Raw genomic sequence first — 16,082 nt, 5'->3', positions numbered from 1 at the left:
CCCCCCCCGCCGTGGGCTCCCTGCCCGGCGCAGACCCCACTTGCCTCGGCCCGCTGGATTATTATCACTGCAACAAGGTACCGGCGCCGGGGGGTCCCCCCCGGGGGCGGCCGCGCTCCCGTCCCGCCGCTGCTCCGCGGGGAAAAGGGGCAGGAAAGTGCCGGCGGCGCCGGGCTCCGGCGGGAGGGAATTTTGAAAGTGGTCTGGGAGAGGAGAGGGGGGAGCCCGAGCCCGGGGCGCTGCTCGGCGGGGCGGGCCGGGAGCGGAGCGCGGGGGGAGCGGGTGTCGGTGTGTCCGTGCCGGGCTCGTTTAACCTTCTCCGTTCCGGGGGCGCTCGGCCCGGAGCGATGCGCGGGGTGGGGGGGGGGGGGGGCAGGGGTTGGTGGTGGTTGTTGCGTTTGTTGTCGCGTACTTTTTTCCTGTTGTTCTTCGCCGTGTTGTTGTTTTGCACCTTCTTCGCAAGCCGGGTCGCGGCTCCTCCCGAACGGGGGCTCCGGCCCCCGCCTCCGTCCCCCCACCTGCCTGCGCTCCCGCGGAGGGGACACCCAGCCCTGGGGGGGTGAGGGTGTCTGTGTGCCTCCCCAGACCCACAGCACGGCGGCGAGACCTCCCTAACCCACATTTCCCCCGCTCGCTGCAGCTGCAAAGCGAAGCACCCTCCTCTCGTAACGGGAGAGGGATGCGCAGGGGATATTTGAGAGCGCGGAGGTGCTGTAGGAAATTTCCTTCATCCTAGAGAAGGCGAAGCGGAGGGGATAGATGCTCCTTCAGGGATAAGGAGTTCTCTGCTAGTATCGTCTTCCTCGGTGTGGGTAAACACCGCTGATGTTTCAGCTACAAAGCCGTGGGATACGGATCCCTTCGGAGGGAGGGGGATCATCCGAGACTGAATCCTTGCTGCCTCCCGGGCCAGATTCGGGTAATTGTTTTGAGAAAGTTAATAAAGGGAGAAAATACTTTCCTGCATTGGGACGGCAGCTCGGGATGCTCTCGGCTCATCTCGGTGTTGTGATAGTTTGTGATCAAACTCTTTCGACAGAAGCAGAGGGAAACCTGTGTGGCTTTCCAGACACGGCAAATTAATCTTTATGTATCAGGGTATGTATTTAACTGTTCTCCGCCACTTGGGTTATTTATATCTTTTTATTAAGTTATAGCAAACCTAATAGTTCTCATTTATTTTGAGATGCCAGATTATGCACAAAGGAAACAACTTTCGTTGTTTTCTCCTGTATCCGCGCACTGCCGGTTTCAAACTGGTTTATTATCATTGCCGTTGCTCTTAAAATGCTAAATATGCTCTTAAAATACTTAACGAGAGCTGGGTCACCTGGCGGCAGGACACCCGCGCCACTGAAACATCAGCCCGCGGCGTGCGAAAGCCGAAATCTGGGATCATGTGAGCGTGTGCCACTGGGAACTGCGGCTGCCCCCGGATCCTGCTGGCTTTGGGAGCTCGATTTTACCAAGAAGTTGTTGGGTGTCGGCGTGGTTTAGTTTGCCGTCCAGTGTTCCGTGCAGGAGCTGGGGCTGGCGGCCGTGCCCGCAGCGCCTCAGCCCCGCGGGGCTCGGCGGTCCCGTGTGCCCCCAGCAGTGCCCACCCGAGCCTTGGGGCACGGGGCCCCTCGTCCTGAGCTCATCCGTGGCCTGAATCCCTGAGATTAGTCCCGGATTAGGCGGTCGCGATTGATCCGCGGGTCCTCGCTGCGCCGCGGCCGGGAGGCTGCGGGGAATCGCCTCCTCTGCGTCTGCGGCGACCTCAGCCCGGGCGGGCGATGGGTGCGATGGGTGCTGGTGCCGGCCAGGGTGGATGGGACACCGGAGAGGAGCACCCCAGGTACTGACCACTGCCACCAGATGCTGCTGTTGTCACTGCTACGGAGGATCTTAAGGCAGCGGGAGAAGAAAGGAAGTGACTTACCCTTTGCTGATATTCAGGGCGCTTTTTTTTTTTTTCCTCCTTCCCCCCTCCCCCCCCGCCCTTCTTTTCTTTTCTGAGTTATCAAATGACATTTGCTTATGCACAGCCGTGCACGTTTGTCTGTGGGATGAGGCTGCTGGAAGGAAGCCAGAGACGAAATGGTTGACTTTGTTTTCCCGGCCCAGTGCAGGTATAATGGTTGTAACTTTGGCGTCAAACCGTGGAGCGGGTGGAGGTGGCTCCTGCTGCCTTTGCTCTGGAGAACTCCGGCTGGTGTGGGGTGAGATGCCACCAAGGATCACCAACAGCACGCTGTTATCTTGCACCTGCAACAGAGAGCACGGCCTGAGCACTCCTGCTCCTCAGAGCCACACGGGATACTCTGGGAAACTCCAGAACCTCACACCAGTCCCAACCCCGTCGCTCCTGCCTGGTGCTGGCAGCTCAGCTCAGAGCTGGGCTAGAACAGTGTCTGCCTCAAAGCATTTCTGCTTCAAAAAGCTCCAGAAGAGGGTAGGGTGGACTGGAAAAATCAGTTCTCCCACTGTGACATGCAGATATCCTGGATAAAACCCCTCTCTAGGAAGAACCCTGGGCGAGGAGCATTTACAGGCCCTTCGCTGTCTTCTGCTTCGCTGAGTTTAGGGAAGGGCTCTAAAACCCTTTGATTGAAAGGGTTTGTTGTGTTCAGGTTCACCTTTTTTTTTTTTTTTTCCCAAAGGGCTGCTTCATTTATTTATTTATTTATTTGGGGAGAAGGCAGTGAGGCTGGGAAGGACTGTGCCCTGTCACTGTGCATAAATAACTCACTGGGAGCACGGCGGAGCTCTGCCCATCTCTCTGAGCTGCTGGGGAGATGTGCCTGAGCCCAGAGCATCCTGAAATGTTAATGGAATTGTTTTGTGCACTTCCTGGACGTGATATAGTTTTGCTGGGAGGCCTCCCATCCCACCTGTGCCCTGCAAATAAGCCACAATTTCTCTTTGCAGCTACAGATGGCCCTATTGCGCATCAGCATTTCCATTTCTGAAAGGACAAGGGATGTTTAGAAGGGTAATGAAATGGGAATGTATGTTCAGTCAGGGCCACCCCTGAAGGGGGTGTTTGCACCTTTTCTTTAACCACTTCCCCAGCATCCCTGTTCTCCCTCAAAGGGCTGGCCACTGGGAGTGGGATAGAGAGGGTAGCAAGGGATTGGACACCCATGAGTGGATAATGGGATCCCTCCCACCCTATCGGGTAGGGTGAGAAGGAGCCTCCCCCACTGCTGCCTGTGTTTGGTGAGGAGTTCTGATACATCGGGAACACCGGTGGCACCAAGGCAGGGGAAAGGGCTCCCCGTGTAAACCAGCCCCTGTCACCTGATCCTGCACGGAGCAGCCTGCCATGGCAGCTGGGAAGTGGAGCCAACCCCAAACTTCCCGGTGCTCACAGCCTGGAGGACTGATGCTCCTTGGCAGGATTTTTAGGGCTGTGGTGGCTCAGTGCAAGGTGTGGGGTGATAAGGAGCAGCACCTTCCCGGAGCCACCCCAAGGGACACGCTGTGAGGAGTATTTCCCACGTCGGTGCCAACCTCTCACCTCCTTCCTGGGAGCTGCATCCAGGACCTGCTCCACCACTGGGACTGCACAGCAGGAACACCTCTGATGTCTGCACGGTGGCCACAAGGGACTGGGGATGTTCAGCAAAAAGTGGTACCGTCTCTGCAAGGAGCCCTCATCCAGACTGCATTATCGGCCGCCTGAACCCTGCTGAAGGAAACAATTATCTCTGTTTTGGATTTCTCATTTAAATCTGGGTTGAAATCCCCTTTTTCTGTTCCCTCTGGCCTTTTTCCTGGGGCATTGGTGTCTGCTGTAGACCCCCTCGTGCTCCCTTGCTGTAAAAGTGGAGCTCTCACAGGATATCAGGCTGCCCATGTGTTGTGATGGTGTTGTGAGTGAGAGGCAGCGTGTTCCTGCATCACCTAAGGGCATTGTTGGTCTATGGTGGGGTATTTTCACATCCTTCCAGTTGCTTCAAGAAAATTTGGGGGTTTTTTTCCCACTTGAGCTCTAGAGAGACTCTTCAGCTGTATTTCACAATAAGTAAACCATGGGAAAAAACACACAGTTCAGTAACACCGGGGCTCATTTTGCTCTTAGCAGAGCTTTAGCAACGGCGTGCTGGCTGACATACCAGCAAGGAAGGATTTTCCCAGATCCTAAATTGTGTGTGTGAGTCCACAGAGTACAGGAGGGAGTTTTTCCTTCTCAGCTCAGGAAAAATTGCCTTGGCAAGGGAGGCACGTGGCAGGAATCTTGCCCGAGCACAGTACCCTGTGCTCTTTCACACTGGGTGTGCAGTGATGCCGGGATGCAGGAGGAGTGATCCTGCTCCCCAGGGGCATCTTTAGGGAGTGAATTAACATCTCTCTATTCTTCCTGCAGAAATACATTTAAATATAAATTCTTTGTAGTGCTTCTGGTGTTACAGTGATCAGTGCACGGTGCCCAGTTTCCACCGAGGGCATTGATTGACTGATGGGGAGGAGGATCCAGCCTGGGAATGCTGAATCCTTGCAGAGCAGGCACACTCCTCTCATCCTGGAGGTGCCTCTGGTGCTTGGGAATGCTGGGGAGCCCTGTTAACCCTGCAGCATTTCTCTAGGATTAAACAGCATCATGAAACCTTTTCCTGGATCTTTCTAGTGGGACTCTCTGTCTTTGCATCTCCAAACACACCCTCTGTCTTGCTTTTTAGGCAAGATAAATTGGCAAAAACTATTTTGCCAATACACCATCATAAATTATGGATAATTAAAATCTACTAGTCATGAGATGAGTATTAATCTGCAACCAATGCTCTCTTCTTCTTTTAAGAACCCTTCAGAAATGGGATCTGAGCTGCTGGTATGAGCCTGGGTCAATGTAGCAAATGCATTTCTGTGGAACATTCTGTTTTGACTTTCACAATAAATTGTACATTGCAGTGATAAACATGGTCCCTTTTTCCTTGTTCCAGAACAGCTTTGCCATTCTGGAAGATAAAATATATTCTTTTCCCTTTCTACTTTCGAAGCCAACTCTGTTTTGAAGTAACATAAATCTTTCTTTGGAGATGGAGGGTTTTGGATGGAGAACAAAGTCCGGCAGATTTTTAATTTGAGGCCCATCTCATTCTCATTTGGCAGGCAGCTCCTGTTCATTTGCAAATGTGGATATTTTTTATTTTTTTTTAGGCCCTGAATATGGGCAAGAGCTTCCTCTGAAAAGTGGTTGAGCTGCCCAGTGAGACAACCCTGTGTTCTCTGGAGCTGTCTCTGGTGGGTTGTGAGCAGAAAATGTTTGAAGCTCCCTTTTGCCTTGGGCTTTAAGTCAGGGATTGGGAGCTAAGTAATGAATGTCCATCCATTCATAGAAATTGTTGTTCTCTCTGCATGTGCAGAGGGAGGGCTTTAGTCTGGTTGTTTTTGGAACAATGTGAGATGTTTTGAAGACTGGTCTGACTTGTATATAACAACATGTTTGTTGAGGCTGGTTATGAATGACCTTGTCAAGGGCCTGATCCTCCGCAGTGCCTGTATCAGAAGAGGCATCAAGAGACCAAAAATTCAGGATCAAAATTGTACAAGTTTCTCTGATTTATTTATGATTCTTCAAATCAATGATAAACATTGTCCCCTAAACCAGTGGTCCAAAACCTGTGGGTGTTGTGCCACTATAACTATGGGGTAAATCCACAAACAGCTCTGGACTTGGACATCTGAGCTTGCAGTAGGTGCTGGGATCAGTTTGTGCATCCCTAATGGAGAAAACATCTTGTTCACAAATTGCATTTTGCATGTAACACACCAGAGCATCCTATAGCTTGGATAGTGCCTGGCTGATCCTCGTGCCAGGGCAGGGGGAGAGCACCTGGGACAGAGCCCTTCCAGCTTTTGCTCGTTGTAAGGATGGGCAGTGCCAGCTCTTTTTCTGGTGGTTGTTGTCACCATTGTGATATTTCTGCAGCATTTGAAGAAAAATGTCTGTTTTCATTCTGCCTTCACTTTGCATCTCTGCTGCTGGATCCAAGGAGCGGGAGGTGAGGATGCTCCACCGGGACTGGCCCCACTGGGCGGGGGGAGTGTGGTCCCCTCGAGGGGCACAGTTTTTCCCTATTACCTTTGAATTCCTCTGTTGTTTTACAAAACGAGCTCTAAATGCTTTTACCATAAGTTGGGTTATATCTTGCAGCATAAATGAAGCATATAATTGTGTTTTCCTAACAGCTCTACATTAAAAATAAGTTATTGTGTTGCTAATGTGTTTTCCTTGACAATTTTCCATCCGGTGAGTGCAAGGCTTCTGTCTGAACTGTCGTTTACCACCACCTCTGCCTCTTCTTGATGTCTTACTCAGTGTTTCTCAAGTCAGGGTAAAGTGTTAGAGTGATTAGAGCTTTCAGACTATTAATTCCTAATTGGAGGTTTAAGCTCTAATGTTCCACCTTTGTGATTTTATACACCTGTTTTAATATAATTAAATTATATAGTATGTAATATATATTCTGTAATACTCTACATAAATTATATATAACGTACTATATGCTATATTCTATAGTATATATAAATTATATGTATGCTCTGATCTGTATTATAAACTATGTATTATATGAAATAATGTACACACGATATGTAATTCTCTATATTATATAAAAAATATATTATATAGAATAAATATTATATAAAATACATATTATATATAATTATATAGTACATCTTATATATAATTATATAATATATATTATATATAATTATAGTGTATAGTCAGTTCAGCTTCAGGGGGGAGAAATCTCCCAACACAACTTACTGAAGCAAGCACTGATCAAACCACTCTTAAAAAAATACAAATAAAGTGATAGAAAACAGCATTAAATTGCCCGATTTTGCACTTAAAGGACCAGATTTAAATATAATAATTGTCTGCCTCCCCTCCACCTCTTCCTATTGTTTCCCTCTGGAGGTTTTGTTCTGATGGATGCCATTTCTTCTCTGAGAAATGGCCCTGGCTGCCGTGCTGCTGCAGGGGAAATCTTTGCATTATGCCACAGAATCTCTCTCCTCCACCATCGTCTTTTGCATAGATTGCTTGACCTCTGCAGATATAATTAAATCTCTTCCTGACGACTGTGCGGTTGCAGCTCAGCTCGGTGGTGAAGGGAGCTGGGAGGGAAGTGCTAACGGGGGCCCTGGACCAGGAATTGTTCCTGTGCAGAGATTATTTGAGCACTGGTTTGTGCTGGTTGCTACACGTGGCTTCTGAGGACCCTGATCTGCAGGAATCGGGCGAGTCTTGGTCCGAGGCAGTTCCTTGACTCCAGTTCTGGCCTGGACCTGGACACGGGAGGCAGGATTGTGCCAGTGTTTAAAATGTAGATGTTTGAATTTTTTTTTCTGTTGGTTTAAGGACTCAGCCTCTTGCTCTCGTGCTGCCTCTTTTTTTTTTTTTTTTTCAGTTTTTCTAAGGATCTTGTGACTTGGCAGGAGCTGGAAAACGGGGGTGGCAGTACAGGCACCTGTTCCCCAGCAGGGTGGCTGCAGAACTTGCTTCTCCCCGCTCCTGATGTGCATCTTCTTCCAGGCAACAGAGACCCCCCAGTCCTGTGGAGAAGGTTTGGGACAACCCTGGCACTGTGGTGCTCAGGGGATGGGGGGGACAAGCTCTGGGTGTGCTGCCACATGCCACCCTCCTCTCTGGTGATGCTTCACTGTCCCCACTGTCACCCAGGTTGTATTTTCCCCTGTGACCCCATGGATCCCATTCCACCTTGGTGATGGCGAGGAGCACTTTTTTATCAGATTAGCTGGATCACATGAGCAGGTTTCTCTTCCCACAAAACCTACCGATGACTCAGAGTTTCCATTCCCGTCTGGACTCATCAGGGAGGCACCATCCCCTTTCCCTTCGGCTGTCTGCCTGTGCACCACGATCCTCCTCTCCTCTCCTCTGCTCTCTAGAAAAAAACATCTTCCTCTTCTTCATCTTCTTCTCCACCTCCTGCTTGCAGGGTGGAGCCTGCGCTTGCCGGTGGTCAGGGTTGGGAGAGAAGAGCTGTGTGGTGCCTCTGCCATTTATCCTCTCTGTGAACCTCTGGGTCTCAGTCTCCAGAAGCTCATTTTGGGCACCCCAGAATTATTTTCTGAATAATTTGAGCCATCCCGAGCAGTGAACATCCATTGCAGATCTGGGTCCTTGGAGAAGTGCAAGCAGAGCCCAGGGCATCCCAGAAGTCTTCTCTTTTCCAAAGATGTGGATCTCCACTTTTATACCTGTGTATGGGCTTCACCTTTCCAGCTGGTTTTACCCAGCAGTTAATGCCCTGAACATCTCCTTCCTCTGCCTGGCAAGGTGGTAGGTAAGGACTCCCAACATAAGAAGGATGTGGAGCTGCTGGAGTGACTCCAGAGGAGGCCGTGAAGATGCTCCCAGGGCTGGAGCTCCTCTGCTCTGGAGCCAGGCTGGGAGAGCTGGGGGGGTTCACCTGGAGAAGAGAAGGCTCCAGGGAGACCTGAGAGCTCCTTCCAGGGCCTAAAGGGGCTCCAGGAGAGCTGGAGAGGGACCGGGGACAAGGGGTGGAGTGACAGGACAAAGGGAATGGCTTCCCACTGCCAGAGGGCAGGGAGAGATGGGATATTGGGAAAGGAATTCTTTACTGTGAGGGTGGGGAGGCCCTGGCACCTGTGGTTGCCCCATCCCTGGAAGTGTTCAAAGCCAGGTTAGATGAGGTTTGGAGCAACCTGGGATACTGGAAGGTGTCCCTGCCCATGGCAGAGGGTGGAACTTGGTGCTTTTTAATGTCCTTTTCAGCCAAACCATTCTATGATTTTGTTTCATCGCTTACAGTTACTGAACCCTAAATTTTTTTTTTCTCTGTCAGTAATGGTTCAGATCCATTCCCTGTTTCTCACTTTTCATGGGTACTTCTTTGAAAAAGGGTTTTTATACAGTGAGCCATCTCGGCACAGTGTGCCTGCAATGGAAGAATGATGTATTTTAGGGGAATTACGTCTCTAGTCCCTCATGTCAGAAGAGGGGCAGCGTGCCCTGGAGTCCTTAACAAAAAGAAAAGAAACTTTGACGGTGTGGAAATGAAATTTATGAAAACTTCAGGGGAAGTTTTGTATGGAAACATTTAATTGAGTTATCTTGGTTTGTCCCAACTTACGCAGTGGGCACAAAAAAGCATTTGGAGCTCATGTGAAGAAGAAAAAGCAGAAATACTGGGGTTGGGGGCAACACAAGACAGAGAAACTGGGGCTTGTAGCTCTGGAAAATGTTCCTCCCCCTGATAGGATCCTGCTCTGTTTGTCCATGTTCAACCCAGGGAGGCAACGTTTCCTCTGCTGCATTATCTTGTCTCTAAATAGCGTTCAAAGGAGAAGAAGAATGTGCTGTTAAAAATATCCAACTTTTGGGAATGGCTGGCAGACTTTACCACTGATAAGCGTTGTTGATTGAAGATCAAACAGCCCTTGAAGAAAAAAACCTTCCAGCAAGCGCCGTGGGTCCAACCCTGCAGCCAGACAGTGAGGTCAGGCCTCAATCTGGGGATATTTAGGGACCAGCACTGGAATTATGGTCTGGGCTCCTCTACCCCAGACTGATGTTGGCGACACAGTGGTTTAAACATGATAAATCTGTTAAAGCTGAGAACAGCATTTATCAGATGCCAAGAAAACCAGAGTCGTGTCTGCATTACTAGGTGGTTGTTTTATATATATATAAATATATTTATAAATTTCCCCCCCCCCTTAAGATAAAGAGAAAAAGCTGCAGGTCATAATGTGAACTGAAGACTAGTGGCATTTGTTTTTTAATTATTTGACGACCTGCATTTCTGTGTCGAGGTGGCAAATGAGTAGTGGGTGGCCATCTCTTTGCAAAGCAGATAGTTCTGTCCTGGCTGTGCCAAACGACACATGTGGAGTATTTAACCGTCTGATTTAAATCAGACCAGAGGGTTTTTTTGAAAACTGTATTAAATGAGTTTTTCCACTTAAGAGTCGGGCTTTGAAAAAGGGAAAAATATCAAAATGGTATTTTTAGCTTCATAAGCTTTCAGCCCTCTGAGTGAGTTAGTTGGCATGTAGTGGCCTTCTTTTGGGAGAGGCCAAATCGTGGTGGGAATAACAACATGTAGCTTCGGTCATCGGTGGAAGTGGCTCCCAAATTTGTGTGAGAGCACCAAAGAAAGAAATACGTGCTTAAAAACCATAAAATAGCTGAGGCTGGAAAAGAGCTCTGGAAGTGTATTTAAACTAATTCCAATAGCACCTTCTGGGATTGAGATGGCAGGAGAGAAAAATATCAATAGATTTGCTGCTCTGATACAGTGAGAGTCTCGGTGGTGACGGCTGCAATCAAATGCTAAATAGAAAGTTTGTAATAAAAAGGGCTTTAGTTGGAATTAATAAAATGTGAAATGCCTCGTTCCTTGGAAGACATGTGGTATTGACTGAGATTTAGAAACACATCCTGGAGGAGCAGGGATGGAGATTGCAGGCTCCAGAGCTGGCTCTGGCATCCTTTCCCTGCGTGTGTTACTATTATTTATTTATTAATTTATTATATTTTTTAAATTATTTTTTACCTGGAAAGGTCACAATGTGCAAATTTGAGAGGAAATTAGTGAAGAGCTGGAAACAAGGGCAGCCTTTTGCAGAGTTATCATCTACTTCTCCCACTCTTGCATGTTCCTGTGCTGCCCATGGCATGAAATAGTCTTTAAGATGCCTTCTAACCCAAACTGGATTCTGAAATAGGATCCTTGTATCAGAGGAAAATCCAAGTTTATCATGGAAACTTTTCTGCTTGAGTTTGATTTTGAGGCCTGCTATCCAGAGTTCCCCTCCACAAACTGCATGTGAAGTCACAGATACAATTCCCATTTTCAGGAAAGCACTGCTTGAATTCTTTGGGAAATGTGGATTTCAACATCCTCTGGTTTTGAGGAATTGTCTCATGATTTTCTGAAGCTTGAGTGGAGCCTCTTATTTGCCCCCAGAGTTGGAAATCTTGGGTAGCTCAGAGGCGGGAAGAGCCTGCTGCTGGATCTGGGGCTTTAGTTTGTGTCACTGTCACTGTGCCATGAGCATGGGGGCAGTGCCAGCTTGGAAGGGATCCTCTACCTGGCACAAAAAGGTCCTGAGAATGGGCTGTCTCCTTGCTTAGTGCAGTTATAGCATGAAAGCTCCAGGACCCAGGAGCTGCTGGAGCTCTTCCCATCACTGGGTCCCCAGCCCGGAGTGCTGAGGGACCAGATGTCCTCAGATCCTGTGAAATAGGGCTGGGGGTTGCTGTCCCATGCTCTGAGCCTGAGCATGTGCTTCCAAAAACGTGTAGATGTGGTCCTTAGTGACATGGTTTAGTGGTGGGCTTGGCAGTGCTGGGTTAATGGTTGGGCTCCATGATCTCAGAGGTCTTTTCCCATCTTAGTGATTCTGTGATTCTTGGTGGCAAAGGTGGCACCTACAGCAGGACAGGGGCTACCTTGGCAACTTGAAACTGCTTGCCTTTGACTGTTGCTGGAGCCACTGGAGAGGCCAGTGGGGAGATCCAGCCTTCTTTGGGGCTCCTGCTTTATTTGCTGGATTTGTTTTGGGATTCTTGGGCTGTCCCGTGCAGGGCCAGGAGTTGGACTTCGATGATCCTTGTGGGTCACTTCCAACTAAAAATATTATATGATTCTGTGATAAATGTAACATCCCAGGTGCAACCCAGCAACATCCAGGCTGAGCTGACTTAAAAATGATGAAGTGAGTGTAACCGAAGGTTTCAGAGCCCGGCGCTTTGCCAGCTGATCCGGGCTCCTCAGAGCTGGTTATCCATGCTTTGAGTCCCTGCCTGGACACCACTGAGCCCCAGAATTAGTGGCCCTGGGGCTGGTGGAGGCTCAGCGGGAGCTGCTCAGCCCTCCCAGCTTTGCAGCCCTGTGGAACACGGCTCTCCCTCCGCTGTGTTCGTGTTGCAGGCGGGACTGGAGCTCCGTGATGAAGCAGAAAGCTTCGTCCAGCAGGGGTGGGAAGGAGGTGACAAAGGAAAGTTTAATTCCCTTCTCATCTCAGCCACGATTCAGGCTCCGTTTCCCTTTGCAGAGGCTTCCCCTCTCCTTCTCTCTGCTCGAGTGTTGCTTCATTATTTATTTTCCTCTTAGCCTGGGGGCTGCTGCGAGAGGTGTCTCTTTGCTCTGCCGGCTGTTCCTGATGCTTCCCTTTCCTTGCTAATACCAATTGTTTCTGCCAAAATCGCTGGGTGGTGTTATGTAAACCTCGAATCACACACTAACACTCTGATCGGGGGCTCCCAAAGGCTCTGGATCGGATTCGCCCCCGCGCCAGCTCCGCTGCCATTGGGCACGGGGTGCCAGGGGTCCCCTTGGCTCAGCACCCAAGGGGTGGGAGGCCACTGGCCACGACACCCCCAGCCATCTGAGCCACGTCGCTGTTGTCACTGGGAGTTTTAGTGGGAGGCACGAAAAGCCCCTGTGAGTTGCTCGGGGCTGGGATTCAAGCTGTTTGTGGAGCGTGGTACCTGCGTAGCAAAGCTTGATTTTTTTTTTTTTGGCACTGCTGGTCGGTGTTTCTGCTGGTGGGGTTGTGTTCTGCTGTTTCTGTGGGTGGGGTTCTGTGCTGCCACTTGATGCATCTCCACCCCATCCCTCCCCGTGACCCAGGGCAAAGCCTGCCTGTGCTGCCCCTGTGCTTGCTGCCAGCCAGAAGTGGGATTCCAGCTCCTGAAGCACCTTCATGGAAATACTTCAAGGTATTCCTTATGTTCCTTCAAGGCTGCTGGGTGGGCATTTCTTCTATTCCACGTAGTGTAGCCCTCCCAATCAAACCAGTTGTTTACCTGGAAAGTAATATTAGCAAAATCTGAGTGAATTTCCACGTGCTGCTTAATGTGATTTGTCAGCCAGAATTATTTAAAAAAAAAAAAAGAGTATAAGAGAGAGATCCACCATTGCTGTGTTTCCAACCTCTTCCCCATCTACTCCAGTGTTTTTGAGAGATTAAAAAGGGATTAAGTCCTGCTGAGCTGGCAGGTGATGCTGATGAATGTTTGGAGGGGATTAGGGTAAATCCATTCCTCCTTCTGATTTAGCTCAAGATTTGAATTCATTGATAAAATTTGTCCAAGTTTTACCTCTGAAACCTCCTTTGAGCTGGTGAATCTGGTGTAAATGAAGGCAGAACTTGTTTCTGGAGTAGAACAGCTAATAAATTAGCCTTTGTAAGGTTGATGAAGTCTTAAGGCAACTGTACATCTATTCCCCTTGCAGTGTCCAGTTAATCCACACTACCACAGAATTAAAGGATGCCCAGGCTGGCTCCTTGGCTGGGGGAAACTGGCCTGATGCTCCTGCAGCATCAAAGCAGGGCTGTGAGATGAAACAACCAACCTTCATGTGCAGGACAATGTTTTCATGTGTCACTTGAGTTTCAGCTAAAAAATGCCATTTCTCAAACTAGGGATGAAGTGGAACAGACACAGCCATGAATTGGGGTTCAGGGGCTACATCCAACCAAAGCTGTCTTGGTGTCCTGGCCACTGTATTTCTTCTGTGGTGGCATTGCTGTGGGGCTGGAGGTTAAAAGGGATGCTCTTGGCAGCTTCCAGCAGCTGTTGGACCTTCTGATGTATCTGTGTGGATCCTATGGCCTGGGTACAGGGGTAGTGGGATGGTCTAGTGGAAGGTGTTCCTGCCCATGGCAGAGGGGTTGGAACTGGATGATCTTTAAGGTCTCTTCCAGCCCAAACCATTCTGTGATTATGTGACACCAAAGCGTGTTCCTGTAAGGTGCTCCAGCATCTTTGTGCTCAAAGGGGCATTGAAAGCTGCAGTGATACCATCTGGGCTGAGGCCCAGTGCTGTGACTGGCACCAGCAGCATGTACTGCCCTGTACTGGGCACTATGCTGGGGCTGCAGGAGAGGATTCCAGTTCCAAGGATATATTCTGCACAGGGCTCACTGAGCAACAGTTGTGGTGGGAGAAATAGTCTTCACTTCTTCTCCTCTGTGCTGCACCCGGTCAAATTAAATCCTTGAGGAGCAGGAAGTCCTGCTGGGAGCACAGGGATGCAGTGGTGGAGCCTCCACCCTGGGAGAGCTTTATAAAGCAGGGCATGGCATTGCTGCTGGAGCTCTGCACTGCCCATGGCATCCACGGGAGATGACAGGGCAGAGAGGACAGGGCTTTGTGCAGTCCCACTTGGGTGTTTTTGGCTCCCTGTTTGGAGCCCTTCCCCTGGGACTGCTCATGCCAGAGGGCTGCAGCATGGCTTGGGCATCTCAGGATTTCATCCCACCTGCAAACCTCTCCCCACTTCGGCTCCAAGTTTCCCTGCATAGAAAGAACCCCTGGAATGGTAACAGTGGCAGCTTTGGGATGCTTCCCAGAAGGTGAGCAGGTATCTTTTTGCTGCTTAATAAATCTGACATTTAAAAATCACCTTGATGTACATAAAGTTGCCCCGTGGACTGATGCTGAGTGTGACCTGGAGTTCCAGGCTCTGTCCAATAGGCCTGAGCTCAGAGATGATCTGAACAAGCAGTATTGTGGCTTGGAGGATGCAAGGATCGGGCTTGCTCCCTGTGGAGCAAATCTCTTTGCTTCCTCTGAGCTCTTTTGGATTTATCTGGGAATAGCAGCAAACACAACCCCCTCCCAATCCTTACAGATGCTGCTGGGATGGGCAGGAAGCCTGATAGTAGGTCATGGACAACTAGGAGTACTTTCCAGAACGTAATAATTGGGAATAATTTAGAAAGACTATTTTTTTTCAGTGGGTCACTGGAATATACATTTTTCTAGAAAGTAGGAGGAAAGAGAGCTTGAAATTAAATATGTTATTAAACAGAGCTTTCTTAACTCTAATAAGGCAAAAGGATTTGGAGGGAAATGTTTCCCAGTTTCTTATCATGTGGCTGCACAAACTGATATTTGCCAAGCTGGTGTTCTTGTCTCCTTCAATAAGAGCAAAAAGGGAAGCTAAATTCCCTAAATGGTGAAGGAGATTATTTGGTATCTATTTTTTGTGACGATGGTAGTTTGTTTAAAATGAAGTTAGCTTTGTATTTGCTTAGTTTAACTCTAAACAGGAAAATAATGGCTGTTGTAATGTCTCTATTAGAGGAATATTGTTTGAAAGCACTTTGGGGTTACTTTAGTTGAGTGAAAAATGAATTCCTCCTCTGGAGCAAACAAACCCCTCTGGAGCTGGATGCTGGAGCTGACAGGATGATGTGGGGATGTGCATCACACGGGTCTCTGGGGGCTGGTTCTTGATGTAATCCTTCATGCTCCTTCCCTTCCCTCACGTCAGTGATGCTGCATCTCACCCCAACAAAGTGGTTAAAGCATTTACATCTGAAACTGGGAGGCACGGGTTGGTTTGCAGGGGGGGTAAGAAGGTTTCCAGCATTGTAAAATGTAGACTCCCCATGTGTCAACACATGAATAAAGACTTGGGTGTAGTATCTTTTGTTTTCTCATCTGAACCCCAACTTACACTTGCAGTTTGGGGGTTTTCTGGTTGGTTTTTTTTTTTCCTAACTGTATCTAACCCTGACACATGTGATGGGAAGCAGTAGGAAAGCGCTTTGCTGCTGGTGCTGTGTGTGTCAGGAATTGCACAAAAGCTCTTGGGCACGTGAGGTGCCTTGCACAGGCAGTCCCCTGACAGCCTGCACAGCCTGAGCACCAAAGGCTCCTGAGCACCCACACCCCAGCTGTGTCCAGAACCAGCTCACAGAACTGCACATGCACACACACAGGGAGCTGAGGCTGCTGCAAACTTGGCACAGTTTCACACCAGCAGTGTCCAATGTGCTGATCCACACCAGCAGTGTCCAGTGATGTGGATGCCTCAGCCCTGGAAGTGTTCAAGGCCAGGTAGGACAGGGCTTGAGCAACCTGGGCATGGAACAATATGATCTAGTGGAAGGTGTCCCTCCTCATGGCAAGGTGTGGAATGAGATGAGTTCTGATGTCTCTTCCACCCCAAACCATTCCATGGTTCTGTGTGATATAGCAGGTGTTAGGACACCAGCATCTGAGGGCTCTGCTGTCTGCACACGCATTGCAAGCAACTGTTCAGACCTGTGTAAATGTTCAGTTTAGTCACGTAACTGTGGTA

The 16,082-nt window shown here is 49.1% G+C and overlaps 1 protein-coding gene across 1 annotated transcript in view; it reads left to right on the top strand.

The window, feature by feature from the left end:
* Positions 1-6: 6 nt before the first annotated feature.
* TOX2 (TOX high mobility group box family member 2) overlaps positions 7-16,082 on the top strand; it is a 151,693-nt gene continuing 135,617 nt past the window's right edge. The window contains exon 1 of the mRNA XM_027646155.1: positions 7-77. The gene's annotated coding sequence lies outside the window, so the exon portion shown is untranslated. The remainder of the gene's footprint in view (positions 78-16,082) is intronic.

Source organism: Corapipo altera, unplaced genomic scaffold (genome assembly GCF_003945725.1).
Source record: "Corapipo altera isolate COAL_440 unplaced genomic scaffold, ASM394572v1 64, whole genome shotgun sequence".
Taxonomy (NCBI): Eukaryota; Metazoa; Chordata; class Aves; order Passeriformes; family Pipridae; genus Corapipo; species Corapipo altera.
This window is presented reverse-complemented; position numbering and strand designations above follow the sequence as displayed.